At 53.2% G+C, this 22778-nt stretch overlaps 70 non-coding genes across 70 annotated transcripts; 47 read left to right on the top strand and 23 right to left on the bottom strand.

Moving 5' to 3' along the window:
- The first annotated feature begins 310 nt into the window (after positions 1-310).
- Trnav-cac lies at positions 311-383 on the top strand. Its single transcript has one exon. It is a non-coding gene; the product is annotated as a tRNA-Val (tRNA).
- Positions 384-541: 158 nt separating this feature from the next.
- On the top strand, positions 542-614 carry Trnav-aac. Its single transcript has one exon. It is a non-coding gene; the product is annotated as a tRNA-Val (tRNA).
- A 194-nt stretch (positions 615-808) lies between these two features.
- Trnap-agg lies at positions 809-880 on the bottom strand. The gene has a single exon. It is a non-coding gene; the product is annotated as a tRNA-Pro (tRNA).
- A 402-nt stretch (positions 881-1282) lies between these two features.
- On the top strand, positions 1283-1355 carry Trnav-cac. Its single transcript has one exon. It is a non-coding gene; the product is annotated as a tRNA-Val (tRNA).
- Positions 1356-1513: 158 nt separating this feature from the next.
- On the top strand, positions 1514-1586 carry Trnav-aac. Its single transcript has one exon. It is a non-coding gene; the product is annotated as a tRNA-Val (tRNA).
- Positions 1587-1780: 194 nt separating this feature from the next.
- Positions 1781-1852, bottom strand: Trnap-agg. The gene has a single exon. It is a non-coding gene; the product is annotated as a tRNA-Pro (tRNA).
- Positions 1853-2254: 402 nt separating this feature from the next.
- On the top strand, positions 2255-2327 carry Trnav-cac. The gene has a single exon. It is a non-coding gene; the product is annotated as a tRNA-Val (tRNA).
- Positions 2328-2485: 158 nt separating this feature from the next.
- Trnav-aac lies at positions 2486-2558 on the top strand. Its single transcript has one exon. It is a non-coding gene; the product is annotated as a tRNA-Val (tRNA).
- A 194-nt stretch (positions 2559-2752) lies between these two features.
- On the bottom strand, positions 2753-2824 carry Trnap-agg. Its single transcript has one exon. It is a non-coding gene; the product is annotated as a tRNA-Pro (tRNA).
- Positions 2825-3226: 402 nt separating this feature from the next.
- On the top strand, positions 3227-3299 carry Trnav-cac. Its single transcript has one exon. It is a non-coding gene; the product is annotated as a tRNA-Val (tRNA).
- Positions 3300-3457: 158 nt separating this feature from the next.
- Trnav-aac lies at positions 3458-3530 on the top strand. Its single transcript has one exon. It is a non-coding gene; the product is annotated as a tRNA-Val (tRNA).
- A 194-nt stretch (positions 3531-3724) lies between these two features.
- Trnap-agg lies at positions 3725-3796 on the bottom strand. The gene has a single exon. It is a non-coding gene; the product is annotated as a tRNA-Pro (tRNA).
- Positions 3797-4198: 402 nt separating this feature from the next.
- Positions 4199-4271, top strand: Trnav-cac. Its single transcript has one exon. It is a non-coding gene; the product is annotated as a tRNA-Val (tRNA).
- A 158-nt stretch (positions 4272-4429) lies between these two features.
- On the top strand, positions 4430-4502 carry Trnav-aac. The gene has a single exon. It is a non-coding gene; the product is annotated as a tRNA-Val (tRNA).
- Positions 4503-4696: 194 nt separating this feature from the next.
- Positions 4697-4768, bottom strand: Trnap-agg. The gene has a single exon. It is a non-coding gene; the product is annotated as a tRNA-Pro (tRNA).
- A 402-nt stretch (positions 4769-5170) lies between these two features.
- On the top strand, positions 5171-5243 carry Trnav-cac. Its single transcript has one exon. It is a non-coding gene; the product is annotated as a tRNA-Val (tRNA).
- Positions 5244-5401: 158 nt separating this feature from the next.
- On the top strand, positions 5402-5474 carry Trnav-aac. The gene has a single exon. It is a non-coding gene; the product is annotated as a tRNA-Val (tRNA).
- A 194-nt stretch (positions 5475-5668) lies between these two features.
- Trnap-agg lies at positions 5669-5740 on the bottom strand. The gene has a single exon. It is a non-coding gene; the product is annotated as a tRNA-Pro (tRNA).
- A 402-nt stretch (positions 5741-6142) lies between these two features.
- Positions 6143-6215, top strand: Trnav-cac. Its single transcript has one exon. It is a non-coding gene; the product is annotated as a tRNA-Val (tRNA).
- A 158-nt stretch (positions 6216-6373) lies between these two features.
- On the top strand, positions 6374-6446 carry Trnav-aac. Its single transcript has one exon. It is a non-coding gene; the product is annotated as a tRNA-Val (tRNA).
- Positions 6447-6640: 194 nt separating this feature from the next.
- Positions 6641-6712, bottom strand: Trnap-agg. Its single transcript has one exon. It is a non-coding gene; the product is annotated as a tRNA-Pro (tRNA).
- Positions 6713-7114: 402 nt separating this feature from the next.
- Trnav-cac lies at positions 7115-7187 on the top strand. The gene has a single exon. It is a non-coding gene; the product is annotated as a tRNA-Val (tRNA).
- Positions 7188-7345: 158 nt separating this feature from the next.
- On the top strand, positions 7346-7418 carry Trnav-aac. The gene has a single exon. It is a non-coding gene; the product is annotated as a tRNA-Val (tRNA).
- A 194-nt stretch (positions 7419-7612) lies between these two features.
- Positions 7613-7684, bottom strand: Trnap-agg. The gene has a single exon. It is a non-coding gene; the product is annotated as a tRNA-Pro (tRNA).
- Positions 7685-8086: 402 nt separating this feature from the next.
- Positions 8087-8159, top strand: Trnav-cac. The gene has a single exon. It is a non-coding gene; the product is annotated as a tRNA-Val (tRNA).
- A 158-nt stretch (positions 8160-8317) lies between these two features.
- Positions 8318-8390, top strand: Trnav-aac. Its single transcript has one exon. It is a non-coding gene; the product is annotated as a tRNA-Val (tRNA).
- Positions 8391-8584: 194 nt separating this feature from the next.
- Trnap-agg lies at positions 8585-8656 on the bottom strand. The gene has a single exon. It is a non-coding gene; the product is annotated as a tRNA-Pro (tRNA).
- Positions 8657-9058: 402 nt separating this feature from the next.
- On the top strand, positions 9059-9131 carry Trnav-cac. The gene has a single exon. It is a non-coding gene; the product is annotated as a tRNA-Val (tRNA).
- A 158-nt stretch (positions 9132-9289) lies between these two features.
- On the top strand, positions 9290-9362 carry Trnav-aac. Its single transcript has one exon. It is a non-coding gene; the product is annotated as a tRNA-Val (tRNA).
- A 194-nt stretch (positions 9363-9556) lies between these two features.
- Trnap-agg lies at positions 9557-9628 on the bottom strand. The gene has a single exon. It is a non-coding gene; the product is annotated as a tRNA-Pro (tRNA).
- A 402-nt stretch (positions 9629-10030) lies between these two features.
- On the top strand, positions 10031-10103 carry Trnav-cac. Its single transcript has one exon. It is a non-coding gene; the product is annotated as a tRNA-Val (tRNA).
- A 158-nt stretch (positions 10104-10261) lies between these two features.
- On the top strand, positions 10262-10334 carry Trnav-aac. Its single transcript has one exon. It is a non-coding gene; the product is annotated as a tRNA-Val (tRNA).
- A 194-nt stretch (positions 10335-10528) lies between these two features.
- Trnap-agg lies at positions 10529-10600 on the bottom strand. Its single transcript has one exon. It is a non-coding gene; the product is annotated as a tRNA-Pro (tRNA).
- Positions 10601-11002: 402 nt separating this feature from the next.
- Trnav-cac lies at positions 11003-11075 on the top strand. Its single transcript has one exon. It is a non-coding gene; the product is annotated as a tRNA-Val (tRNA).
- Positions 11076-11233: 158 nt separating this feature from the next.
- Positions 11234-11306, top strand: Trnav-aac. Its single transcript has one exon. It is a non-coding gene; the product is annotated as a tRNA-Val (tRNA).
- Positions 11307-11500: 194 nt separating this feature from the next.
- Trnap-agg lies at positions 11501-11572 on the bottom strand. The gene has a single exon. It is a non-coding gene; the product is annotated as a tRNA-Pro (tRNA).
- Positions 11573-11974: 402 nt separating this feature from the next.
- Trnav-cac lies at positions 11975-12047 on the top strand. Its single transcript has one exon. It is a non-coding gene; the product is annotated as a tRNA-Val (tRNA).
- A 158-nt stretch (positions 12048-12205) lies between these two features.
- Trnav-aac lies at positions 12206-12278 on the top strand. The gene has a single exon. It is a non-coding gene; the product is annotated as a tRNA-Val (tRNA).
- Positions 12279-12472: 194 nt separating this feature from the next.
- On the bottom strand, positions 12473-12544 carry Trnap-agg. Its single transcript has one exon. It is a non-coding gene; the product is annotated as a tRNA-Pro (tRNA).
- A 402-nt stretch (positions 12545-12946) lies between these two features.
- On the top strand, positions 12947-13019 carry Trnav-cac. The gene has a single exon. It is a non-coding gene; the product is annotated as a tRNA-Val (tRNA).
- Positions 13020-13177: 158 nt separating this feature from the next.
- Positions 13178-13250, top strand: Trnav-aac. The gene has a single exon. It is a non-coding gene; the product is annotated as a tRNA-Val (tRNA).
- Positions 13251-13444: 194 nt separating this feature from the next.
- Trnap-agg lies at positions 13445-13516 on the bottom strand. The gene has a single exon. It is a non-coding gene; the product is annotated as a tRNA-Pro (tRNA).
- Positions 13517-13918: 402 nt separating this feature from the next.
- Positions 13919-13991, top strand: Trnav-cac. The gene has a single exon. It is a non-coding gene; the product is annotated as a tRNA-Val (tRNA).
- A 158-nt stretch (positions 13992-14149) lies between these two features.
- Positions 14150-14222, top strand: Trnav-aac. The gene has a single exon. It is a non-coding gene; the product is annotated as a tRNA-Val (tRNA).
- A 194-nt stretch (positions 14223-14416) lies between these two features.
- Positions 14417-14488, bottom strand: Trnap-agg. Its single transcript has one exon. It is a non-coding gene; the product is annotated as a tRNA-Pro (tRNA).
- A 402-nt stretch (positions 14489-14890) lies between these two features.
- Trnav-cac lies at positions 14891-14963 on the top strand. The gene has a single exon. It is a non-coding gene; the product is annotated as a tRNA-Val (tRNA).
- Positions 14964-15121: 158 nt separating this feature from the next.
- Positions 15122-15194, top strand: Trnav-aac. The gene has a single exon. It is a non-coding gene; the product is annotated as a tRNA-Val (tRNA).
- A 194-nt stretch (positions 15195-15388) lies between these two features.
- On the bottom strand, positions 15389-15460 carry Trnap-agg. The gene has a single exon. It is a non-coding gene; the product is annotated as a tRNA-Pro (tRNA).
- Positions 15461-15862: 402 nt separating this feature from the next.
- Positions 15863-15935, top strand: Trnav-cac. The gene has a single exon. It is a non-coding gene; the product is annotated as a tRNA-Val (tRNA).
- A 158-nt stretch (positions 15936-16093) lies between these two features.
- On the top strand, positions 16094-16166 carry Trnav-aac. Its single transcript has one exon. It is a non-coding gene; the product is annotated as a tRNA-Val (tRNA).
- A 194-nt stretch (positions 16167-16360) lies between these two features.
- On the bottom strand, positions 16361-16432 carry Trnap-agg. The gene has a single exon. It is a non-coding gene; the product is annotated as a tRNA-Pro (tRNA).
- A 402-nt stretch (positions 16433-16834) lies between these two features.
- Trnav-cac lies at positions 16835-16907 on the top strand. The gene has a single exon. It is a non-coding gene; the product is annotated as a tRNA-Val (tRNA).
- A 158-nt stretch (positions 16908-17065) lies between these two features.
- Trnav-aac lies at positions 17066-17138 on the top strand. The gene has a single exon. It is a non-coding gene; the product is annotated as a tRNA-Val (tRNA).
- Positions 17139-17332: 194 nt separating this feature from the next.
- Trnap-agg lies at positions 17333-17404 on the bottom strand. Its single transcript has one exon. It is a non-coding gene; the product is annotated as a tRNA-Pro (tRNA).
- Positions 17405-17806: 402 nt separating this feature from the next.
- Positions 17807-17879, top strand: Trnav-cac. Its single transcript has one exon. It is a non-coding gene; the product is annotated as a tRNA-Val (tRNA).
- A 158-nt stretch (positions 17880-18037) lies between these two features.
- Positions 18038-18110, top strand: Trnav-aac. Its single transcript has one exon. It is a non-coding gene; the product is annotated as a tRNA-Val (tRNA).
- Positions 18111-18304: 194 nt separating this feature from the next.
- Trnap-agg lies at positions 18305-18376 on the bottom strand. The gene has a single exon. It is a non-coding gene; the product is annotated as a tRNA-Pro (tRNA).
- Positions 18377-18778: 402 nt separating this feature from the next.
- On the top strand, positions 18779-18851 carry Trnav-cac. The gene has a single exon. It is a non-coding gene; the product is annotated as a tRNA-Val (tRNA).
- A 158-nt stretch (positions 18852-19009) lies between these two features.
- Trnav-aac lies at positions 19010-19082 on the top strand. Its single transcript has one exon. It is a non-coding gene; the product is annotated as a tRNA-Val (tRNA).
- Positions 19083-19276: 194 nt separating this feature from the next.
- On the bottom strand, positions 19277-19348 carry Trnap-agg. Its single transcript has one exon. It is a non-coding gene; the product is annotated as a tRNA-Pro (tRNA).
- A 402-nt stretch (positions 19349-19750) lies between these two features.
- On the top strand, positions 19751-19823 carry Trnav-cac. The gene has a single exon. It is a non-coding gene; the product is annotated as a tRNA-Val (tRNA).
- Positions 19824-19981: 158 nt separating this feature from the next.
- Trnav-aac lies at positions 19982-20054 on the top strand. The gene has a single exon. It is a non-coding gene; the product is annotated as a tRNA-Val (tRNA).
- Positions 20055-20248: 194 nt separating this feature from the next.
- On the bottom strand, positions 20249-20320 carry Trnap-agg. Its single transcript has one exon. It is a non-coding gene; the product is annotated as a tRNA-Pro (tRNA).
- A 402-nt stretch (positions 20321-20722) lies between these two features.
- On the top strand, positions 20723-20795 carry Trnav-cac. Its single transcript has one exon. It is a non-coding gene; the product is annotated as a tRNA-Val (tRNA).
- Positions 20796-20953: 158 nt separating this feature from the next.
- On the top strand, positions 20954-21026 carry Trnav-aac. The gene has a single exon. It is a non-coding gene; the product is annotated as a tRNA-Val (tRNA).
- Positions 21027-21220: 194 nt separating this feature from the next.
- On the bottom strand, positions 21221-21292 carry Trnap-agg. The gene has a single exon. It is a non-coding gene; the product is annotated as a tRNA-Pro (tRNA).
- A 402-nt stretch (positions 21293-21694) lies between these two features.
- Positions 21695-21767, top strand: Trnav-cac. The gene has a single exon. It is a non-coding gene; the product is annotated as a tRNA-Val (tRNA).
- Positions 21768-21925: 158 nt separating this feature from the next.
- Positions 21926-21998, top strand: Trnav-aac. Its single transcript has one exon. It is a non-coding gene; the product is annotated as a tRNA-Val (tRNA).
- Positions 21999-22192: 194 nt separating this feature from the next.
- Positions 22193-22264, bottom strand: Trnap-agg. Its single transcript has one exon. It is a non-coding gene; the product is annotated as a tRNA-Pro (tRNA).
- Positions 22265-22666: 402 nt separating this feature from the next.
- On the top strand, positions 22667-22739 carry Trnav-cac. The gene has a single exon. It is a non-coding gene; the product is annotated as a tRNA-Val (tRNA).
- Positions 22740-22778: the final 39 nt, after the last annotated feature.

Below are 22778 nucleotides of genomic sequence, written 5' to 3'. Positions count from 1 at the left end.
CGAATTCCCGCAGTCGGCGGCCTTCCTGGGCTATTGGTACCTTCATGTAGAGCTGCCGCTGGGCTCGCACTGCCTGCTGCTGAGAAAGTGATTGCTTTTGCTGGTATGACTTGCAATAACGACTGCGTGAAACGCCGCTATCTCGTTAGGGGTGCTACGGCAGACACCCTCTCGAGCACCCCGAAGACTTCTTGAGCCCTTGGCTGTGATGGGTTCCAGGCTGACAAAAGAACTGTCGTGTGTGCATTCGCGGACTAGAGAAAGGCTGAGGCAAGTTCGAGTGAACAAGGATGGACTCCTCGGGTCCGTCGTTTCCGTAGTTTAGCGGTTATCACGTCTGCTTCACACGCAGAAGGTCCCCGGTTCGATCCCGGGCGGGAACAGTATTTTCTTGCCTATGTCGTATTGTCCTCCAATGAACCACGTCGTGTGTGGATCTGCTGCATGTCCCTTCGTTTTGCAAGTACCACATTTATTGAATTTTTGAGTTACGATGGCAACATCAGTACAAGTTGTCTGTGAAGTAAGGTGCACACAAGCAGTTTCCGTGGTGTAGCGGTTATCACGTCTGCCTAACACGCAGAAGGTCCCCGCTTCGATCCCGGGCGGAAACACTTTTTCATCACTTTAAGCGAGACTTACTAACATGCATCTGCTACCATCTGTACCCGAAACCTTCGTAATCGCCTTCACGCGTCGGACCAGAGTGTCAATTGCTCACATCGAATAAGAAATTCATTTGATATTGACGGCGAGCTTTTTGCGCTGACTCAGCCACTGACGTGCGATCAGTTTGCACAAAACGCTGGGGCTCGTCCGGGATTTGAACCCGGGACCTCCTGCACCCTAAGCAGGAATCATACCCCTAGACCAACGAGCCCTGTGACACGGCGAATGCCAATTGTGGCAGTCACTAGATGTCGTCCAGGGTGCCCTGGAAGTCTCGTGTACGCTGGCGGGATGGGGGCGGCGCGAATTCCCGCAGTCGGCGGCCTTCCTGGGCTATTGGTACCTTCATGTAGAGCTGCCGCTGGGCTCGCACTGCCTGCTGCTGAGAAAGTGATTGCTTTTGCTGGTATGACTTGCAATAACGACTGCGTGAAACGCCGCTATCTCGTTAGGGGTGCTACGGCAGACACCCTCTCGAGCACCCCGAAGACTTCTTGAGCCCTCGGCTGTGATGGGTTCCAGGCTGACAAAAGAACTGTCGTGTGTGCATTCGCGGACTTGAGAAAGGCTGAGGCAAGTTCGAGTGAACAAGGATGGACTCCTCGGGTCCGTCGTTTCCGTAGTGTAGCGGTTATCACGTCTGCTTCACACGCAGAAGGTCCCCGGTTCGATCCCGGGCGGAAACAGTATTTTCTTGCCTATGTCGTATTGTCCTCCAATGAGCCACGTCGTGTGTGGATCTGCTGCATGTCCCTTCGTTTTGCAAGTACCACATTTATTGAATTTTTGAGTTACGATTACAACATCACTACAAGTTGTCTGTGAAGTAAGGTGCACACAAGCAGTTTCCGTGGTGTAGCGGTTATCACGTCTGCCTAACACGCAGAAGGTCCCCGCTTCGATCCCGGGCGGAAACACTTTTTCATCACTTTAAGCAAGACTTACTAACATGCATCTGCTACCATCTGTACCCGAAACCTTCGTAATCGCCTTCACGCGTCGGACCAGAGTGTCAATTGCTCACATCGAATAAGAAATTCATTTGATATTGACGGCGAGCTTTTTGCGCTGACTCAGCCACTGACGTGCGATCAGTTTGCACAAAACGCTAGGGCTCGTCCGGGATTTGAACCCGGGACCTCCTGCACCCTAAGCAGGAATCATACCCCTAGACCAACGAGCCCTGTGACACGGCGAATGCCAATTGTTGCAGTCCCTAGATGTCGTCCAGGGTGCCCTGGAAGTCTCGTGTACGCTGGCGGGATGGGGGCGGCGCGAATTCCCGCAGTCGGCGGCCTTCCTGGGCTATTGGTACCTTCATGTAGAGCTGCCGCTGGGCTCGCACTGCCTGCTGCTGAGAAAGTGATTGCTTTTGCTGGTATGACTTGCAATAACGACTGCGTGAAACGCCGCTATCTCGTTAGGGGTGCTACGGCAGACACCCTCTCGAGCACCCCGAAGACTTCTTGAGCCCTCGGCTGTGATGGGTTCCAGGCTGACAAAAGAACTGTCGTGTGTGCATTCGCGGACTTGAGAAAGGCTGAGGCAAGTTCGAGTGAACAAGGATGGACTCCTCGGGTCCGTCGTTTCCGTAGTGTAGCGGTTATCACGTCTGCTTCACACGCAGAAGGTCCCCGGTTCGATCCCGGGCGGAAACAGTATTTTCTTGCCTATGTCGTATTGTCCTCCAATGAGCCACGTCGTGTGTGGATCTGCTGCATGTCCCTTCGTTTTGCAAGTACCACATTTATTGAATTTTTGAGTTACGATGGCAACATCACTACAAGTTGTCTGTGAAGTAAGGTGCACACAAGCAGTTTCCGTGGTGTAGCGGTTATCACGTCTGCCTAACACGCAGAAGGTCCCCGCTTCGATCCCGGGCGGAAACACTTTTTCATCACTTTAAGCAAGACTTACTAACATGCATCTGCTACCATCTGTACCCGAAACCTTCGTAATCGCCTTCACGCGTCGGACCAGAGTGTCAATTGCTCACATCGAATAAGAAATTCATTTGATATTGACGGCGAGCTTTTTGCGCTGACTCAGCCACTGACGTGCGATCAGTTTGCACAAAACGCTAGGGCTCGTCCGGGATTTGAACCCGGGACCTCCTGCACCCTAAGCAGGAATCATACCCCTAGACCAACGAGCCCTGTGACACGGCGAATGCCAATTGTTGCAGTCCCTAGATGTCGTCCAGGGTGCCCTGGAAGTCTCGTGTACGCTGGCGGGATGGGGGCGGCGCGAATTCCCGCAGTCGGCGGCCTTCCTGGGCTATTGGTACCTTCATGTAGAGCTGCCGCTGGGCTCGCACTGCCTGCTGCTGAGAAAGTGATTGCTTTTGCTGGTATGACTTGCAATAACGACTGCGTGAAACGCCGCTATCTCGTTAGGGGTGCTACGGCAGACACCCTCTCGAGCACCCCGAAGACTTCTTGAGCCCTCGGCTGTGATGGGTTCCAGGCTGACAAAAGAACTGTCGTGTGTGCATTCGCGGACTTGAGAAAGGCTGAGGCAAGTTCGAGTGAACAAGGATGGACTCCTCGGGTCCGTCGTTTCCGTAGTGTAGCGGTTATCACGTCTGCTTCACACGCAGAAGGTCCCCGGTTCGATCCCGGGCGGAAACAGTATTTTCTTGCCTATGTCGTATTGTCCTCCAATGAGCCACGTCGTGTGTGGATCTGCTGCATGTCCCTTCGTTTTGCAAGTACCACATTTATTGAATTTTTGAGTTACGATGGCAACATCAGTACAAGTTGTCTGTGAAGTAAGGTGCACACAAGCAGTTTCCGTGATGTAGCGGTTATCACGTCTGCCTAACACGCAGAAGGTCCCCGCTTCGATCCCGGGCGGAAACACTTTTTCATCACTTTAAGCAAGACTTACTAACATGCATCTGCTACCATCTGTACCCGAAACCTTCGTAATCGCCTTCACGCGTCGGACCAGAGTGTCAATTGCTCACATCGAATAAGAAATTCATTTGATATTGACGGCGAGCTTTTTGCGCTGACTCAGCCACTGACGTGCGATCAGTTTGCACAAAACGCTAGGGCTCGTCCGGGATTTGAACCCGGGACCTCCTGCACCCTAAGCAGGAATCATACCCCTAGACCAACGAGCCCTGTGACACGGCGAATGCCAATTGTTGCAGTCCCTAGATGTCGTCCAGGGTGCCCTGGAAGTCTCGTGTACGCTGGCGGGATGGGGGCGGCGCGAATTCCCGCAGTCGGCGGCCTTCCTGGGCTATTGGTACCTTCATGTAGAGCTGCCGCTGGGCTCGCACTGCCTGCTGCTGAGAAAGTGATTGCTTTTGCTGGTATGACTTGCAATAACGACTGCGTGAAACGCCGCTATCTCGTTAGGGGTGCTACGGCAGACACCCTCTCGAGCACCCCGAAGACTTCTTGAGCCCTCGGCTGTGATGGGTTCCAGGCTGACAAAAGAACTGTCGTGTGTGCATTCGCGGACTTGAGAAAGGCTGAGGCAAGTTCGAGTGAACAAGGATGGACTCCTCGGGTCCGTCGTTTCCGTAGTGTAGCGGTTATCACGTCTGCTTCACACGCAGAAGGTCCCAGGTTCGATCCCGGGCGGGAACAGTATTTTCCTGCCTATGTCGTATTGTCCTCCAATGAGCCACGTCGTGTGTGGATCTGCTGCATGTCCCTTCGTTTTGCAAGTACCACATTTATTGAATTTTTGAGTTACGATGGCAACATCACTACAAGTTGTCTGTGAAGTAAGGTGCACACAAGCAGTTTCCGTGGTGTAGCGGTTATCACGTCTGCCTAACACGCAGAAGGTCCCCGGTTCGATCCCGGGCGGAAACACTTTTTCATCACTTTAAGCAAGACTTACTAACATGCATCTGCTACCATCTGTACCCGAAACCTTCGTAATCGCCTTCACGCGTCGGACCAGAGTGTCAATTGCTCACATCGAATAAGAAATTCATTTGATATTGACGGCGAGCTTTTTGCGCTGACTCAGCCACTGACGTGCGATCAGTTTGCACAAAACGCTAGGGCTCGTCCGGGATTTGAACCCGGGACCTCCTGCACCCTAAGCAGGAATCATACCCCTAGACCAACGAGCCCTGTGACACGGCGAATGCCAATTGTTGCAGTCCCTAGATGTCGTCCAGGGTGCCCTGGAAGTCTCGTGTACGCTGGCGGGATGGGGGCGGCGCGAATTCCCGCAGTCGGCGGCCTTCCTGGGCTATTGGTACCTTCATGTAGAGCTGCCGCTGGGCTCGCACTGCCTGCTGCTGAGAAAGTGATTGCTTTTGCTGGTATGACTTGCAATAACGACTGCGTGAAACGCCGCTATCTCGTTAGGGGTGCTACGGCAGACACCCTCTCGAGCACCCCGAAGACTTCTTGAGCCCTCGGCTGTGATGGGTTCCAGGCTGACAAAAGAACTGTCGTGTGTGCATTCGCGGACTTGAGAAAGGCTGAGGCAAGTTCGAGTGAACAAGGATGGACTCCTCGGGTCCGTCGTTTCCGTAGTGTAGCGGTTATCACGTCTGCTTCACACGCAGAAGGTCCCCGGTTCGATCCCGGGCGGAAACAGTATTTTCTTGCCTATGTCGTATTGTCCTCCAATGAGCCACGTCGTGTGTGGATCTGCTGCATATCCCTTCGTTTTGCAAGTACCACATTTATTGAATTTTTGAGTTACGATGGCAACATCACTACAAGTTGTCTGTGAAGTAAGGTGCACACAAGCAGTTTCCGTGGTGTAGCGGTTATCACGTCTGCCTAACACGCAGAAGGTCCCCGCTTCGATCCCGGGCGGAAACACTTTTTCATCACTTTAAGCAAGACTTACTAACATGCATCTGCTACCATCTGTACCCGAAACCTTCGTAATCGCCTTCACGCGTCGGACCAGAGTGTCAATTGCTCACATCGAATAAGAAATTCATTTGATATTGACGGCGAGCTTTTTGCGCTGACTCAGCCACTGACGTGCGATCAGTTTGCACAAAACGCTAGGGCTCGTCCGGGATTTGAACCCGGGACCTCCTGCACCCTAAGCAGGAATCATACCCCTAGACCAACGAGCCCTGTGACACGGCGAATGCCAATTGTTGCAGTCCCTAGATGTCGTCCAGGGTGCCCTGGAAGTCTCGTGTACGCTGGCGGGATGGGGGCGGCGCGAATTCCCGCAGTCGGCGGCCTTCCTGGGCTATTGGTACCTTCATGTAGAGCTGCCGCTGGGCTCGCACTGCCTGCTGCTGAGAAAGTGATTGCTTTTGCTGGTATGACTTGCAATAACGACTGCGTGAAACGCCGCTATCTCGTTAGGGGTGCTACGGCAGACACCCTCTCGAGCACCCCGAAGACTTCTTGAGCCCTCGGCTGTGATGGGTTCCAGGCTGACAAAAGAACTGTCGTGTGTGCATTCGCGGACTTGAGAAAGGCTGAGGCAAGTTCGAGTGAACAAGGATGGACTCCTCGGGTCCGTCGTTTCCGTAGTGTAGCGGTTATCACGTCTGCTTCACACGCAGAAGGTCCCCGGTTCGATCCCGGGCGGAAACAGTATTTTCTTGCCTATGTCGTATTGTCCTCCAATGAGCCACGTCGTGTGTGGATCTGCTGCATGTCCCTTCGTTTTGCAAGTACCACATTTATTGAATTTTTGAGTTACGATGGCAACATCACTACAAGTTGTCTGTGAAGTAAGGTGCACACAAGCAGTTTCCGTGGTGTAGCGGTTATCACGTCTGCCTAACACGCAGAAGGTCCCCGCTTCGATCCCGGGCGGAAACACTTTTTCATCACTTTAAGCAAGACTTACTAACATGCATCTGCTACCATCTGTACCCGAAACCTTCGTAATCGCCTTCACGCGTCGGACCAGAGTGTCAATTGCTCACATCGAATAAGAAATTCATTTGATATTGACGGCGAGCTTTTTGCGCTGACTCAGCCACTGACGTGCGATCAGTTTGCACAAAACGCTAGGGCTCGTCCGGGATTTGAACCCGGGACCTCCTGCACCCTAAGCAGGAATCATACCCCTAGACCAACGAGCCCTGTGACACGGCGAATGCCAATTGTTGCAGTCCCTAGATGTCGTCCAGGGTGCCCTGGAAGTCTCGTGTACGCTGGCGGGATGGGGGCGGCGCGAATTCCCGCAGTCGGCGGCCTTCCTGGGCTATTGGTACCTTCATGTAGAGCTGCCGCTGGGCTCGCACTGCCTGCTGCTGAGAAAGTGATTGCTTTTGCTGGTATGACTTGCAATAACGACTGCGTGAAACGCCGCTATCTCGTTAGGGGTGCTACGGCAGACACCCTCTCGAGCACCCCGAAGACTTCTTGAGCCCTCGGCTGTGATGGGTTCCAGGCTGACAAAAGAACTGTCGTGTGTGCATTCGCGGACTTGAGAAAGGCTGAGGCAAGTTCGAGTGAACAAGGATGGACTCCTCGGGTCCGTCGTTTCCGTAGTGTAGCGGTTATCACGTCTGCTTCACACGCAGAAGGTCCCCGGTTCGATCCCGGGCGGAAACAGTATTTTCTTGCCTATGTCGTATTGTCCTCCAATGAGCCACGTCGTGTGTGGATCTGCTGCATGTCCCTTCGTTTTGCAAGTACCACATTTATTGAATTTTTGAGTTACGATGGCAACATCACTACAAGTTGTCTGTGAAGTAAGGTGCACACAAGCAGTTTCCGTGGTGTAGCGGTTATCACGTCTGCCTAACACGCAGAAGGTCCCCGGTTAGATCCCGGGCGGAAACACTTTTTCATCACTTTAAGCAAGACTTACTAACATGCATCTGCTACCATCTGTACCCGAAACCTTCGTAATCGCCTTCACGCGTCGGACCAGAGTGTCAATTGCTCACATCGAATAAGAAATTCATTTGATATTGACGGCGAGCTTTTTGCGCTGACTCAGCCACTGACGTGCGATCAGTTTGCACAAAACGCTAGGGCTCGTCCGGGATTTGAACCCGGGACCTCCTGCACCCTAAGCAGGAATCATACCCCTAGACCAACGAGCCCTGTGACACGGCGAATGCCAATTGTTGCAGTCCCTAGATGTCGTCCAGGGTGCCCTGGAAGTCTCGTGTACGCTGGCGGGATGGGGGCGGCGCGAATTCCCGCAGTCGGCGGCCTTCCTGGGCTATTGGTACCTTCATGTAGAGCTGCCGCTGGGCTCGCACTGCCTGCTGCTGAGAAAGTGATTGCTTTTGCTGGTATGACTTGCAATAACGACTGCGTGAAACGCCGCTATCTCGTTAGGGGTGCTACGGCAGACACCCTCTCGAGCACCCCGAAGACTTCTTGAGCCCTCCGCTGTGATGGGTTCCAGGCTGACAAAAGAACTGTCGTGTGTGCATTCGCGGACTTGAGAAAGGCTGAGGCAAGTTCGAGTGAACAAGGATGGACTCCTCGGGTCCGTCGTTTCCGTAGTGTAGCGGTTATCACGTCTGCTTCACACGCAGAAGGTCCCCGGTTCGATCCCGGGCGGAAACAGTATTTTCTTGCCTATGTCGTATTGTCCTCCAATGAGCCACGTCGTGTGTGGATCTGCTGCATGTCCCTTCGTTTTGCAAGTACCACATTTATTGAATTTTTGAGTTACGATGGCAACATCACTACAAGTTGTCTGTGAAGTAAGGTGCACACAAGCAGTTTCCGTGGTGTAGCGGTTATCACGTCTGCCTAACACGCAGAAGGTCCCCGGTTCGATCCCGGGCGGAAACACTTTTTCATCACTTTAAGCAAGACTTACTAACATGCATCTGCTACCATCTGTACCCGAAACCTTCGTAATCGCCTTCACGCGTCGGACCAGAGTGTCAATTGCTCACATCGAATAAGAAATTCATTTGATATTGACGGCGAGCTTTTTGCGCTGACTCAGCCACTGACGTGCGATCAGTTTGCACAAAACGCTAGGGCTCGTCCGGGATTTGAACCCGGGACCTCCTGCACCCTAAGCAGGAATCATACCCCTAGACCAACGAGCCCTGTGACACGGCGAATGCCAATTGTTGCAGTCCCTAGATGTCGTCCAGGGTGCCCTGGAGGTCTCGTGTACGCTGGCGGGATGGGGGCGGCGCGAATTCCCGCAGTCGGCGGCCTTCCTGGGCTATTGGTACCTTCATGTAGAGCTGCCGCTGGGCTCGCACTGCCTGCTGCTGAGAAAGTGATTGCTTTTGCTGGTATGACTTGCAATAACGACTGCGTGAAACGCCGCTATCTCGTTAGGGGTGCTACGGCAGACACCCTCTCGAGCACCCCGAAGACTTCTTGAGCCCTCGGCTGTGATGGGTTCCAGGCTGACAAAAGAACTGTCGTGTGTGCATTCGCGGACTAGAGAAAGGCTGAGGCAAGTTCGAGTGAACAAGGATGGACTCCTCGCGTCCGTTGTTTCCGTAGTGTAGCGGTTATCACGTCTGCTTCACACGCAGAAGGTCCCCGGTTCGATCCCGGGCGGAAACAGTATTTTCTTGCCTATGTCGTATTGTCCTCCAATGAGCCACGTCGTGTGTGGATCTGCTGCATGTCCCTTCGTTTTGCAAGTACCACATTTATTGAATTTTTGAGTTACGATGGCAACATCACTACAAGTTGTCTGTGAAGTAAGGTGCACACAAGCAGTTTCCGTGGTGTAGCGGTTATCACGTCTGCCTAACACGCAGAAGGTCCCCGCTTCGATCCCGGGCGGAAACACTTTTTCATCACTTTAAGCAAGACTTACTAACATGCATCTGCTACCATCTGTACCCGAAACCTTCGTAATCGCCTTCACGCGTCGGACCAGAGTGTCAATTGCTCACATCGAATAAGAAATTCATTTGATATTGACGGCGAGCTTTTTGCGCTGACTCAGCCACTGACGTGCGATCAGTTTGCAGAAAACGCTAGGGCTCGTCCGGGATTTGAACCCGGGACCTCCTGCACCCTAAGCAGGAATCATACCCCTAGACCAACGAGCCCTGTGACACGGCGAATGCCAATTGTTGCAGTCCCTAGATGTCGTCCAGGGTGCCCTGGAAGTCTCGTGTACGCTGGCGGGATGGGGGCGGCGCGAATTCCCGCAGTCGGCGGCCTTCCTGGGCTATTGGTACCTTCATGTAGAGCTGCCGCTGGGCTCGCACTGCCTGCTGCTGAGAAAGTGATTGCTTTTGCTGGTATGACTTGCAATAACGACTGCGTGAAACGCCGCTATCTCGTTAGGGGTGCTACGGCAGACACCCTCTCGAGCACCCCGAAGACTTCTTGAGCCCTCGGCTGTGATGGGTTCCAGGCTGACAAAAGAACTGTCGTGTGTGCATTCGCGGACTTGAGAAAGGCTGAGGCAAGTTCGAGTGAACAAGGATGGACTCCTCGGGTCCGTCGTTTCCGTAGTGTAGCGGTTATCACGTCTGCTTCACACGCAGAAGGTCCCCGGTTCGATCCCGGGCGGAAACAGTATTTTCTTGCCTGTGTCGTATTGTCCTCCAATGAGCCACGTCGTGTGTGGATCTGCTGCATGTCCCTTCGTTTTGCAAGTACCACATTTATTGAATTTTTGAGTTACGATGGCAACATCACTACAAGTTGTCTGTGAAGTAAGGTGCACACAAGCAGTTTCCGTGGTGTAGCGGTTATCACGTCTGCCTAACACGCAGAAGGTCCCCGGTTCGATCCCGGGCGGAAACACTTTTTCATCACTTTAAGCAAGACTTACTAACATGCATCTGCTACCATCTGTACCCGAAACCTTCGTAATCGCCTTCACGCGTCGGACCAGAGTGTCAATTGCTCACATCGAATAAGAAATTCATTTGATATTGACGGCGAGCTTTTTGCGCTGACTCAGCCACTGACGTGCGATCAGTTTGCACAAAACGCTAGGGCTCGTCCGGGATTTGAACCCGGGACCTCCTGCACCCTAAGCAGGAATCATACCCCTAGACCAACGAGCCCTGTGACACGGCGAATGCCAGTTGTTGCAGTCCCTAGATGTCGTCCAGGGTGCCCTGGAAGTCTCGTGTACGCTGGCGGGATGGGGGCGGCGCGAATTCCCGCAGTCGGCGGCCTTCCTGGGCTATTGGTACCTTCATGTAGAGCTGCCGCTGGGCTCGCACTGCCTGCTGCTGAGAAAGTGATTGCTTTTGCTGGTATGACTTGCAATAACGACTGCGTGAAACGCCGCTATCTCGTTAGGGGTGCTACGGCAGACACCCTCTCGAGCACCCCGAAGACTTCTTGAGCCCTCGGCTGTGATGGGTTCCAGGCTGACAAAAGAACTGTCGTGTGTGCATTCGCGGACTAGAGAAAGGCTGAGGCAAGTGCGAGTGAACAAGGATGGACTCCTCGGGTCCGTCGTTTCCGTAGTTTAGCGGTTATCACGTCTGCTTCACACGCAGAAGGTCCCAGGTTCGATCCCGGGCGGGAACAGTATTTTCCTGCCTATGTCGTATTGTCCTCCAATGAGCCACGTCGTGTGTGGATCTGCTGCATGTCCCTTCGTTTTGCAAGTACCACATTTATTGAATTTTTGAGTTACGATGGCAACATCACTACAAGTTGTCTGTGAAGTAAGGTGCACACAAGCAGTTTCCGTGGTGTAGCGGTTATCACGTCTGCCTAACACGCAGAAGGTCCCCGGTTCGATCCCGGGCGGAAACACTTTTTCATCACTTTAAGCAAGACTTACTAACATGCATCTGCTACCATCTGTACCCGAAACCTTCGTAATCGCCTTCACGCGTCGGACCAGAGTGTCAATTGCTCACATCGAATAAGAAATTCATTTGATATTGACGGCGAGCTTTTTGCGCTGACTCAGCCACTGACGTGCGATCAGTTTGCACAAAACGCTAGGGCTCGTCCGGGATTTGAACCCGGGACCTCCTGCACCCTAAGCAGGAATCATACCCCTAGACCAACGAGCCCTGTGACACGGCGAATGCCAATTGTTGCAGTCCCTAGATGTCGTCCAGGGTGCCCTGGAAGTCTCGTGTACGCTGGCGGGATGGGGGCGGCGCGAATTCCCGCAGTCGGCGGCCTTCCTGGGCTATTGGTACCTTCATGTAGAGCTGCCGCTGGGCTCGCACTGCCTGCTGCTGAGAAAGTGATTGCTTTTGCTGGTATGACTTGCAATAACGACTGCGTGAAACGCCGCTATCTCGTTAGGGGTGCTACGGCAGACACCCTCTCGAGCACCCCGAAGACTTCTTGAGCCCTCGGCTGTGATGGGTTCCAGGCTGACAAAAGAACTGTCGTGTGTGCATTCGCGGACTTGAGAAAGGCTGAGGCAAGTTCGAGTGAACAAGGATGGACTCCTCGGGTCCGCCGTTTCCGTAGTGTAGCGGTTATCACGTCTGCTTCACACGCAGAAGGTCCCCGGTTCGATCCCGGGCGGAAACAGTATTTTCTTGCCTATGTCGTATTGTCCTCCAATGAGCCACGTCGTGTGTGGATCTGCTGCATGTCCCTTCGTTTTGCAAGTACCACATTTATTGAATTTTTGAGTTACGATGGCAACATCACTACAAGTTGTCTGTGAAGTAAGGTGCACACAAGCAGTTTCCGTGGTGTAGCGGTTATCACGTCTGCCTAACACGCAGAAGGTCCCCGCTTCGATCCCGGGCGGAAACACTTTTTCATCACTTTAAGCAAGACTTACTAACATGCATCTGCTACCATCTGTACCCGAAACCTTCGTAATCGCCTTCACGCGTCGGACCAGAGTGTCAATTGCTCACATCGAATAAGAAATTCATTTGATATTGACGGCGAGCTTTTTGCGCTGACTCAGCCACTGACGTGCGATCAGTTTGCACAAAACGCTAGGGCTCGTCCGGGATTTGAACCCGGGACCTCCTGCACCCTAAGCAGGAATCATACCCCTAGACCAACGAGCCCTGTGACACGGCGAATGCCAATTGTTGCAGTCCCTAGATGTCGTCCAGGGTGCCCTGGAAGTCTCGTGTACGCTGGCGGGATGGGGGCGGCGCGAATTCCCGCAGTCGGCGGCCTTCCTGGGCTATTGGTACCTTCATGTAGAGCTGCCGCTGGGCTCGCACTGCCTGCTGCTGAGAAAGTGATTGCTTTTGCTGGTATGACTTGCAATAACGACTGCGTGAAACGCCGCTATCTCGTTAGGGGTGCTACGGCAGACACCCTCTCGAGCACCCCGAAGACTTCTTGAGCCCTCGGCTGTGATGGGTTCCAGGCTGACAAAAGAACTGTCGTGTGTGCATTCGCGGACTTGAGAAAGGCTGAGGCAAGTTCGAGTGAACAAGGATGGACTCCTCGGGTCCGTCGTTTCCGTAGTGTAGCGGTTATCACGTCTGCTTCACACGCAGAAGGTCCCCGGTTCGATCCCGGGCGGAAACAGTATTTTCTTGCCTATGTCGTATTGTCCTCCAATGAGCCACGTCGTGTGTGGATCTGCTGCATGTCCCTTCGTTTTGCAAGTACCACATTTATTGAATTTTTGAGTTACGATGGCAACATCACTACAAGTTGTCTGTGAAGTAAGGTGCACACAAGCAGTTTCCGTGGTGTAGCGGTTATCACGTCTGCCTAACACGCAGAAGGTCCCCGGTTCGATCCCGGGCGGAAACACTTTTTCATCACTTTAAGCAAGACTTACTAACATGCATCTGCTACCATCTGTACCCGAAACCTTCGTAATCGCCTTCACGCGTCGGACCAGAGTGTCAATTGCTCACATCGAATAAGAAATTCATTTGATATTGACGGCGAGCTTTTTGCGCTGACTCAGCCACTGACGTGCGATCAGTTTGCACAAAACGCTAGGGCTCGTCCGGGATTTGAACCCGGGACCTCCTGCACCCTAAGCAGGAATCATACCCCTAGACCAACGAGCCCTGTGACACGGCGAATGCCAATTGTTGCAGTCCCTAGATGTCGTCCAGGGTGCCCTGGAAGTCTCGTGTACGCTGGCGGGATGGGGGCGGCGCGAATTCCCGCAGTCGGCGGCCTTCCTGGGCTATTGGTACCTTCATGTAGAGCTGCCGCTGGGCTCGCACTGCCTGCTGCTGAGAAAGTGATTGCTTTTGCTGGTATGACTTGCAATAACGACTGCGTGAAACGCCGCTATCTCGTTAGGGGTGCTACGGCAGACACCCTCTCGAGCACCCCGAAGACTTCTTGAGCCCTCGGCTGTGATGGGTTCCAGGCTGACAAAAGAACTGTCGTGTGTGCATTCGCGGACTAGAGAAAGGCTGAGGCAAGTGCGAGTGAACAAGGATGGACTCCTCGGGTCCGTCGTTTCCGTAGTTTAGCGGTTATCACGTCTGCTTCACACGCAGAAGGTCCCCGGTTCGATCCCGGGCGGGAACAGTATTTTCTTGCCTATGTCGTACTGTCCTCCAATGAGCCACGTCGTGTGTGGATCTGCTGCATGTCCCTTCGTTTTGCAAGTACCACATTTATTGAATTTTTGAGTTACGATGGCAACATCACTACAAGTTGTCTGTGAAGTAAGGTGCACACAAGCAGTTTCCGTGGTGTAGCGGTTATCACGTCTGCCTAACACGCAGAAGGTCCCCGGTTCGATCCCGGGCGGAAACACTTTTTCATCACTTTAAGCAAGACTTACTAACATGCATCTGCTACCATCTGTACCCGAAACCTTCGTAATCGCCTTCACGCGTCGGACCAGAGTGTCAATTGCTCACATCGAATAAGAAATTCATTTGATATTGACGGCGAGCTTTTTGCGCTGACTCAGCCACTGACGTGCGATCAGTTTGCACAAAACGCTAGGGCTCGTCCGGGATTTGAACCCGGGACCTCCTGCACCCTAAGCAGGAATCATACCCCTAGACCAACGAGCCCTGTGACACGGCGAATGCCAATTGTTGCAGTCCCTAGATGTCGTCCAGGGTGCCCTGGAAGTCTCGTGTACGCTGGCGGGATGGGGGCGGCGCGAATTCCCGCAGTCGGCGGCCTTCCTGGGCTATTGGTACCTTCATGTAGAGCTGCCGCTGGGCTCGCACTGCCTGCTGCTGAGAAAGTGATTGCTTTTGCTGGTATGACTTGCAATAACGACTGCGTGAAACGCCGCTATCTCGTTAGGGGTGCTACGGCAGACACCCTCTCGAGCACCCCGAAGACTTCTTGAGCCCTCGGCTGTGATGGGTTCCAGGCTGACAAAAGAACTGTCGTGTGTGCATTCGCGGACTTGAGAAAGGCTGAGGCAAGTTCGAGTGAACAAGGATGGACTCCTCGGGTCCGTCGTTTCCGTAGTGTAGCGGTTATCACGTCTGCTTCACACGCAGAAGGTCTCCGGTTCGATCCCGGGCGGAAACAGTATTTTCTTGCCTATGTCGTATTGTCCTCCAATGAGCCACGTCGTGTGTGGATCTGCTGCATGTCCCTTCGTTTTGCAAGTACCACATTTATTGAATTTTTGAGTTACGATGGCAACATCACTACAAGTTGTCTGTGAAGTAAGGTGCACACAAGCAGTTTCCGTGGTGTAGCGGTTATCACGTCTGCCTAACACGCAGAAGGTCCCCGGTTCGATCCCGGGCGGAAACACTTTTTCATCACTTTAAGCAAGACTTACTAACATGCATCTGCTACCATCTGTACCCGAAACCTTCGTAATCGCCTTCACGCGTCGGACCAGAGTGTCAATTGCTCACATCGAATAAGAAATTCATTTGATATTGACGGCGAGCTTTTTGCGCTGACTCAGCCACTGACGTGAGATCAGTTTGCACAAAACGCTAGGGCTCGTCCGGGATTTGAACCCGGGACCTCCTGCACCCTAAGCAGGAATCATACCCCTAGACCAACGAGCCCTGTGACACGGCGAATGCCAATTGTTGCAGTCCCTAGATGTCGTCCAGGGTGCCCTGGAAGTCTCGTGTACGCTGGCGGGATGGGGGCGGCGCGAATTCCCGCAGTCGGCGGCCTTCCTGGGCTATTGGTACCTTCATGTAGAGCTGCCGCTGGGCTCGCACTGCCTGCTGCTGAGAAAGTGATTGCTTTTGCTGGTATGACTTGCAATAACGACTGCGTGAAACGCCGCTATCTCGTTAGGGGTGCTACGGCAGACACCCTCTCGAGCACCCCGAAGACTTCTTGAGCCCTTGCCTGTGATGGGTTCCAGGCTGACAAAAGAACTGTCGTGTGTGCATTCGCGGACTTGAGAAAGGCTGAGGCAAGTTCGAGTGAACAAGGATGGACTCCTCGGGTCCGTCGTTTCCGTAGTGTAGCGGTTATCACGTCTGCTTCACACGCAGAAGGTCCCCGGTTCGATCCCGGGCGGAAACAGTATTTTCTTGCCTATGTCGTATTGTCCTCCAATGAGCCACGTCGTGTGTGGATCTGCTGCATGTCCCTTCGTTTTGCAAGTACCACATTTATTGAATTTTTGAGTTACGATGGCAACATCACTACAAGTTGTCTGTGAAGTAAGGTGCACACAAGCAGTTTCCGTGGTGTAGCGGTTATCACGTCTGCCTAACACGCAGAAGGTCCCCGGTTCGATCCCGGGCGGAAACACTTTTTCATCACTTTAAGCAAGACTTACTAACATGCATCTGCTACCATCTGTACCCGAAACCTTCGTAATCGCCTTCACGCGTCGGACCAGAGTGTCAATTGCTCACATCGAATAAGAAATTCATTTGATATTGACGGCGAGCTTTTTGCGCTGACTCAGCCACTGACGTGCGATCAGTTTGCACAAAACGCTAGGGCTCGTCCGGGATTTGAACCCGGGACCTCCTGCACCCTAAGCAGGAATCATACCCCTAGACCAACGAGCCCTGTGACACGGCGAATGCCAATTGTTGCAGTCCCTAGATGTCGTCCAGGGTGCCCTGGAAGTCTCGTGTACGCTGGCGGGATGGGGGCGGCGCGAATTCCCGCAGTCGGCGGCCTTCCTGGGCTATTGGTACCTTCATGTAGAGCTGCCGCTGGGCTCGCACTGCCTGCTGCTGAGAAAGTGATTGCTTTTGCTGGTATGACTTGCAATAACGACTGCGTGAAACGCCGCTATCTCGTTAGGGGTGCTACGGCAGACACCCTCTCGAGCACCCCGAAGACTTCTTGAGCCCTCGGCTGTGATGGGTTCCAGGCTGACAAAAGAACTGTCGTGTGTGCATTCGCGGACTTGAGAAAGGCTGAGGCAAGATCGAGTGAACAAGGATGGACTCCTCGGGTCCGTCGTTTCCGTAGTGTAGCGGTTATCACGTCTGCTTCACACGCAGAAGGTCCCCGGTTCGATCCCGGGCGGCAACAGTATTTTCCTGCCTATGTCGTATTGTCCTCCAATGAGCCACGTCGTGTGTGGATCTGCTGCATGTCCCTTCGTTTTGCAAGTACCACATTTATTGAATTTTTGAGTTACGATGGCAACATCACTACAAGTTGTCTGTGAAGTAAGGTGCACACAAGCAGTTTCCGTGGTGTAGCGGTTATCACGTCTGCCTAACACGCAGAAGGTCCCCGCTTCGATCCCGGGCGGAAACACTTTTTCATCACTTTAAGCAAGACTTACTAACATGCATCTGCTACCATCTGTACCCGAAACCTTCGTAATCGCCTTCACGCGTCGGACCAGAGTGTCAATTGCTCACATCGAATAAGAAATTCATTTGATATTGACGGCGAGCTTTTTGCGCTGACTCAGCCACTGACGTGCGATCAGTTTGCACAAAACGCTAGGGCTCGTCCGGGATTTGAACCCGGGACCTCCTGCACCCTAAGCAGGAATCATACCCCTAGACCAACGAGCCCTGTGACACGGCGAATGCCAATTATTCCAGTCCCCCGATGTCGTCCAGGGTGCCCTGGAAGTCTCGTGTACGCTGGCGGGATGGGGGCGGCGCGAATTCCCGCAGTCGGCGGCCTTCCTGGGCTATTGGTACCTTCATGTAGAGCTGCCGCTGGGCTCGCACTGCCTGCTGCTGAGAAAGTGATTGCTTTTGCTGATATGACTTGCAATAACGACTGCGCGAAACGCCGCTATCTCGTTAGGGGTGCTACGGCAGACACCCTCTCGAGCACCCCGAAGACTTCTTGAGCCCTTGCCTGTGATGGGTTCCAGGCTGACAAAAGAACTGTCGTGTGTGCATTCGCGGACTTGAGAAAGGCTGAGGCAAGTTCGAGTGAACAAGGATGGACTCCTCGGGTCCGTCGTTTCCGTAGTGTAGCGGTTATCACGTCTGCTTCACACGCAGAAGGTCCCAGGTTCGATCCCGGGCGGGAACAGTATTTTCCTGCCTATGTCGTATTGTCCTCCAATGAGCCACGTCGTGTGTGGATCTGCTGCATGTCCCTTCGTTTTGCAAGTACCACATTTATTGAATTTTTGAGTTACGATGGCAACATCACTACAAGTTGTCTGTGAAGTAAGGTGCACACAAGCAGTTTCCGTGGTGTAGCGGTTATCACGTCTGCGTAACACGCAGAAGGTCCCCGGTTCGATCCCGGGCGGAAACACTTTTTCATCACTTTAAGCAAGACTTACTAACATGCATCTGCTACCATCTGTACCCGAAACCTTCGTAATCGCCTTCACGCGTCGGACCAGAGTGTCAATTGCTCACATCGAATAAGAAATTCATTTGATATTGACGGCGAGCTTTTTGCGCTGACTCAGCCACTGACGTGCGATCAGTTTGCACAAAACGCTAGGGCTCGTCCGGGATTTGAACCCGGGACCTCCTGCACCCTAAGCAGGAATCATACCCCTAGACCAACGAGCCCTGTGACACGGCGAATGCCAATTGTTGCAGTCCCTAGATGTCGTCCAGGGTGCCCTGGAAGTCTCGTGTACGCTGGCGGGATGGGGGCGGCGCGAATTCCCGCAGTCGGCGGCCTTCCTGGGCTATTGGTACCTTCATGTAGAGCTGCCGCTGGGCTCGCACTGCCTGCTGCTGAGAAAGTGATTGCTTTTGCTGATATGACTTGCAATAACGACTGCGCGAAACGCCGCTATCTCGTTAGGGGTGCTACGGCAGACACCCTCTCGAGCACCCCGAAGACTTCTTGAGCCCTTGCCTGTGATGGGTTCCAGTCTGACAAAAGAACTGTCGTGTGTGCATTCGCGGACTTGAGAAAGGCTGAGGCAAGTTCGAGTGAACAAGGATGGACTCCTCGGGTCCGTCGTTTCCGTAGTGTAGCGGTTATCACGTCTGCTTCACACGCAGAAGGTCCCAGGTTCGATCCCGGGCGGGAACAGTATTTTCCTGCCTATGTCGTATTGTCCTCCAATGAGCCACGTCGTGTGTGGATCTGCTGCATGTCCCTTCGTTTTGCAAGTACCACATTTATTGAATTTTTGAGTTACGATGGCAACATCACTACAAGTTGTCTGTGAAGTAAGGTGCACACAAGCAGTTTCCGTGGTGTAGCGGTTATCACGTCTGCGTAACACGCAGAAGGTCCCCGGTTCGATCCCGGGCGGAAACACTTTTTCATCACTTTAAGCAAGACTTACTAACATGCATCTGCTACCATCTGTACCCGAAACCTTCGTAATCGCCTTCACGCGTCGGACAAGAGTGTCAATTGCTCACATCGAATAAGAAATTCATTTGATATTGACGGCGAGCTTTTTGCGCTGACTCAGCCACTGACGTGCGATCAGTTTGCACAAAACGCTAGGGCTCGTCCGGGATTTGAACCCGGGACCTCCTGCACCCTAAGCAGGAATCATACCCCTAGACCAACGAGCCCTGTGACACGGCGAATGCCAATTGTTGCAGTCAATAGATGTCGTCCAGGGTGCCCTGGAAGTCTCGTGTACGCTGGCGGGATGGGGGCGGCGCGAATTCCCGCAGTCGGCGGCCTTCCTGGGCTATTGGTACCTTCATGTAGAGCTGCCGCTGGGCTCGCACTGCCTGCTGCTGAGAAAGTGATTGCTTTTGCTGGTATGACTTGCAATAACGACTGCGTGAAACGCCGCTATCTCGTTAGGGGTGCTACGGCAGACACCCTCTCGAGCACCCCGAAGACTTCTTGAGCCCTCGGCTGTGATGGGTTCCAGGCTGACAAAAGAACTGTCGTGTGTGCATTCGCGGACTTGAGAAAGGCTGAGGCAAGTTCGAGTGAACAAGGATGGACTCCTCGGGTCCGCCGTTTCCGTAGTGTAGCGGTTATCACGTCTGCTTCACACGCAGAAGGTCCCCGGTTCGATCCCGGGCGGAAACAGTATTTTCTTGCCTATGTCGTATTGTCCTCCAATGAGCCACGTCGTGTGTGGATCTGCTGCATGTCCCTTCGTTTTGCAAGTACCACATTTATTGAATTTTTGAGTTACGATGGCAACATCACTACAAGTTGTCTGTGAAGTAAGGTGCACACAAGCAGTTTCCGTGGTGTAGCTGTTATCACGTCTGCCTAACACGCAGAAGGTCCCCGCTTCGATCCCGGGCGGAAACACTTTTTCATCACTTTAAGCAAGACTTACTAACATGCATCTGCTACCATCTGTACCCGAAACCTTCGTAATCGCCTTCACGCGTCGGACCAGAGTGTCAATTGCTCACATCGAATAAGAAATTCATTTGATATTGACGGCGAGCTTTTTGCGCTGACTCAGCCACTGACGTGCGATCAGTTTGCACAAAACGCTAGGGCTCGTCCGGGATTTGAACCCGGGACCTCCTGCACCCTAAGCAGGAATCATACCCCTAGACCAACGAGCCCTGTGACACGGCGAATGCCAATTGTTGCAGTCCCTAGATGTCGTCCAGGGTGCCCTGGAAGTCTCGTGTACGCTGGCGGGATGGGGGCGGCGCGAATTCCCGCAGTCGGCGGCCTTCCTGGGCTATTGGTACCTTCATGTAGAGCTGCCGCTGGGCTCGCACTGCCTGCTGCTGAGAAAGTGATTGCTTTTGCTGGTATGACTTGCAATAACGACTGCGTGAAACGCCGCTATCTCGTTAGGGGTGCTACGGCAGACACCCTCTCGAGCACCCCGAAGACTTCTTGAGCCCTCGGCTGTGATGGGTTCCAGGCTGACAAAAGAACTGTCGTGTGTGCATTCGCGGACTTGAGAAAGGCTGAGGCAAGTTCGAGTGAACAAGGATGGACTCCTCGGGTCCGTCGTTTCCGTAGTGTAGCGGTTATCACGTCTGCTTCACACGCAGAAGGTCCCCGGTTCGATCCCGGGCGGAAACAGTATTTTCTTGCCTATGTCGTATTGTCCTCCAATGAGCCACGTCGTGTGTGGATCTGCTGCATGTCCCTTCGTTTTGCAAGTACCACATTTATTGAATTTTTGAGTTACGATGGCAACATCACTACAAGTTGTCTGTGAAGTAAGGTGCACACAAGCAGTTTCCGTGGTGTAGCGGTTATCACGTCTGCCTAACACGCAGAAGGTCCCCGGTTCGATCCCGGGCGGAAACACTTTTTCATCACTTTAAGCAAGACTTACTAACATGCATCTGCTACCATCTGTACCCGAAACCTTCGTAATCGCCTTCACGCGTCGGACCAGAGTGTCAATTGCTCACATCGAATAAGAAATTCATTTGATATTGACGGCGAGCTTTTTGCGCTGACTCAGCCACTGACGTGCGATCAGTTTGCACAAAACGCTAGGGCTCGTCCGGGATTTGAACCCGGGACCTCCTGCACCCTAAGCAGGAATCATACCCCTAGACCAACGAGCCCTGTGACACGGCGAATGCCAATTGTTGCAGTCCCTAGATGTCGTCCAGGGTGCCCTGGAAGTCTCGTGTACGCTGGCGGGATGGGGGCGGCGCGAATTCCCGCAGTCGGCGGCCTTCCTGGGCTATTGGTACCTTCATGTAGAGCTGCCGCTGGGCTCGCACTGCCTGCTGCTGAGAAAGTGATTGCTTTTGCTGGTATGACTTGCAATAACGACTGCGTGAAACGCCGCTATCTCGTTAGGGGTGCTACGGCAGACACCCTCTCGAGCACCCCGAAGACTTCTTGAGCCCTCGGCTGTGATGGGTTCCAGGCTGACAAAAGAACTGTCGTGTGTGCATTCGCGGACTAGAGAAAGGCTGAGGCAAGTGCGAGTGAACAAGGATGGACTCCTCGGGTCCGTCGTTTCCGTAGTGTAGCGGTTATCACGTCTGCTTCACACGCAGAAGGTCCCCGGTTCGATCCCGGGCGGGAACAGTATTTTCTTGCCTATGTCGTACTGTCCTCCAATGAGCCACGTCGTGTGTGGATCTGCTGCATGTCCCTTCGTTTTGCAAGTACCACATTTATTGAATTTTTGAGTTACGATGGCAACATCACTACAAGTTGTCTGTGAAGTAAGGTGCACACAAGCAGTTTCCGTGGTGTAGCGGTTATCACGTCTGCGTAACACGCAGAAGGTCCCCGGTTCGATCCCGGGCGGAAACACTTTTTCATCACTTTAAGCAAGACTTACTAACATGCATCTGCTACCATCTGTACCCGAAACCTTCGTAATCGCCTTCACGCGTCGGACCAGAGTGTCAATTGCTCACATCGAATAAGAAATTCATTTGATATTGACGGCGAGCTTTTTGCGCTGACTCAGCCACTGACGTGCGATCAGTTTGCACAAAACGCTAGGGCTCGTCCGGGATTTGAACCCGGGACCTCCTGCACCCTAAGCAGGAATCATACCCCTAGACCAACGAGCCCTGTGACACGGCGAACGCCAATTGTTGCAGTCCCTAGATGTCGTCCAGGGTGCCCTGGAAGTCTCGTGTACGCTGGCGGGATGGGGGCGGCGCGAATTCCCGCAGTCGGCGGCCTTCCTGGGCTATTGGTACCTTCATGTAGAGCTGCCGCTGGGCTCGCACTGCCTGCTGCTGAGAAAGTGATTGCTTTTGCTGGTATGACTTGCAATAACGACTGCGTGAAACGCCGCTATCTCGTTAGGGGTGCTACGGCAGACACCCTCTCGAGCACCCCGAAGACTTCTTGAGCCCTCGGCTGTGATGGGTTCCAGGCTGACAAAAGAACTGTCGTGTGTGCATTCGCGGACTAGAGAAAGGCTGAGGCAAGTTCGAGTGAACAAGGATGGACTCCTCGGGTCCGTCGTTTCCGTAGTTTAGCGGTTATCACGTCTGCTTCACACGCAGAAGGTCCCCGGTTCGATCCCGGGCGGGAACAGTATTTTCTTGCCTATGTCGTACTGTCCTCCAATGAGCC

This window comes from Schistocerca americana, unplaced genomic scaffold (genome assembly GCF_021461395.2).
Source record: "Schistocerca americana isolate TAMUIC-IGC-003095 unplaced genomic scaffold, iqSchAmer2.1 HiC_scaffold_139, whole genome shotgun sequence".
Lineage (NCBI taxonomy): Eukaryota > Metazoa > Arthropoda > Insecta > Orthoptera > Acrididae > Schistocerca > Schistocerca americana.
The sequence above is the reverse complement of the archived record's forward strand: the minus strand, read 5'-3'. Positions and strand labels throughout refer to the sequence as shown.